The following is a 2,500-nucleotide window of genomic DNA, read 5'->3' as shown; positions in this document are numbered from 1 at the left end:
ACAGTGTTTAACTCACTCAGTACGGCCAGTCCTCTCTTCTCCTCTACACAGACCCCTCGGATGTCCAGTGGGTGTCTGAGTGACCCAACCTTTAGCTTCCGTCGTAAGAATTGTGGTATTCTTTGTCAACATTCACCTCTTCAGTATAAGAGCCTTCCTCTTGCAATATTTTGATGATAGTAATTGGCGTGAAACGCTGTTAACGTCGTCTCTTTCGCCGTTCGTATGGAGAGAGTTAAAGTTTTGTTGGTGTAAGGTGTTGATTTTTTGTCGTTGTTGTTGTTGTCATTATTGTATCATTATATTCATTGTTTCCGTTATTTGTTTTCTTTTGTTTGTTTTTGTTTGTTGTTTTTGTTTTGTTTTGTTTTTTAACTTGCATTACTATCATGATTATTATTATCATCACAATTATTATCATTAGTATTACTTGCAGTATCTGTCATATTTTTCGGTCACCATTATCATGTTCATCAACATATTGGTGTAGACTCTTCACAGATTACCTTTGAAGTACACACCTGACAAAAAGAAAAAAAAGAAGAAGAAGAAGAAGAAAAAAAAAGAATTGGTGACAAGCTAGATCCGTTGACAGAGCAATATGACAAGGGAGAGAAGCACAACGATATCATGACCTGAAGCATTTAAAGAGTTACTTCGCTTATCCAAACCAAAGAAAATCGGGGGAGGAAGAGGAGGAGCAGTAGCAGCAGCAGCAGTAGTGGTAATGATGATTTGTATTTGTATTTCTTTTTATCACAACAGATTTCTCTGTGTGAAATTCGGGCTGCTCTCCCCAGGGAGAGCGCGTCGCTACACTACAGCACCACCCTTTTTTTTTTTTTTTTGGTATTTTTTCCTGCATGCAGTTTTATTTGTTTTTCCTATCGATGTGGATTTTTCTACAGAATTTTGCCAGGAACAACCCTTTTGTTGCCGTGGGTTCTTTTACGTGCGCTAAGTGCATGCTGCACACGGGACCTCGGTTTATCGTCTCATCCGAATGACTAGCGTCCAGACCACCACTCAAGGTCTAGTGGAGGGGGGAGGAAATATCGGCGGCTGAACCGTGATTCGAACCAGCGCGCTCAGATTCTCTCGCTTCCTAGGCGGACGCGTTACCTCTAGGCCATCACTCCACTGTATCATTACTGCGTGCTTCAAACACACGCGGGATACACAAATAATATAACTGATCAAACCTGTGCGTTCCACCCCCTTCCATCCCGACTACCTGTCTCTCAGCCTCTATCTGCGTGTGTGTGTGTGTGGAGGGGGAGGGAGGGTGCTGGGGGCGGCAAAATGTGAGAGAGAACTCAGAACTCAGAACTGTTTCAATGAAAGGCTACACGACTTGTATACATATAAATGCACGTGTTATGCACACACACACACACATTTGAAAACCCAACCTTGAGTTGGATGAACAACAAAATGTTAGAAAGAATAAACTGATGATATAACAAAACTAAATAAAAAGCTAAGGGTAACTAAGAAACATGTCTTTCATCTAAGACTGAGCCCTTTCTGCTCTCTGTTTTAACGCATAAAAAAATAAATAAATATTGCTACATCTTTTGACACAATGCTGCTGACATTTTGAAGTAAGTGGGGTAATATGGGAATCCTTAAATTTTGCATATGCTTGGATAAGTATTTCTTTCTCAGAATATCGCATTGTGGACAAATTGCCAGTACATGAATTTCGTCTTCGTACCCTCCAAGGCTATCCTTATAACGCTCATTAACTTTAAGAGAGAGAGAGGGGAGGAGGGAGGGCGGGGGGGGGGCCGGGGGGGGGCGTGGGGGGGGGGGGGCGGGTGAACTGTTGCAAAGCTATCTCCGACTCCTTTGGTTAAGCTGGTCAGTCCCGGGCACTGAGTAACAGATTGATTGATTGAATGATTTGATTGGGTGATTTGTGTGTTGCGTAAGTTAGTGAGTGAGCAAGTGAATAAATGAGTGAGTGAGTGAGTGAGGGAGGGAGGGAGGGAGACAAATATGGATTAGTATTAACGTTGACTTTACACCACAGATCCAAAGCTGAAGAAATATGGCGACGAAGCAGGAGAAGGAGGAGGAGGAGGGGGGAGGAAGAGGAGGAGAAAAAAGAAGAAAGAAGAAGAAGGAAGAGGAGGAGAAGGAAAGAAGGTGGAGGAGGAGGAAGAGGGTAGGAGAAGAAGGAGGAGGAGGAGGAGGGGCGGAGGAGGAAGAGGAGGAGGAAGAAGGAGGAGGAGGAAGAAGAAGAGGAAGGAGGAGGAAGAGGAGGAGGAAGAAAGAGGAGGAGGAGTGAGAAGGAGGAGGAGGAGTAAGAAGGAGGAGGAGGAGTAAGAAGGAGGAGAAGGAGGAGGAGTAAGAGGAGGAGTAAGAAGGAGGAGGAGAGGGGAAGAAGAAGGAGGAGGAGGAGTAAGGAGGAGGAGGGGGAGAAAGAAGAAGAAGGAGGAGGAGAAGAGGAGGAGGAGGAGTAAGAGGAGGAGTAAGAAGGAGGAGGAGGGGGGAG

Source organism: Babylonia areolata, chromosome 2, assembly GCF_041734735.1.
Source record: "Babylonia areolata isolate BAREFJ2019XMU chromosome 2, ASM4173473v1, whole genome shotgun sequence".
Taxonomy (NCBI): Eukaryota; Metazoa; Mollusca; class Gastropoda; order Neogastropoda; family Buccinidae; genus Babylonia; species Babylonia areolata.
This window is presented reverse-complemented; position numbering follows the sequence as displayed.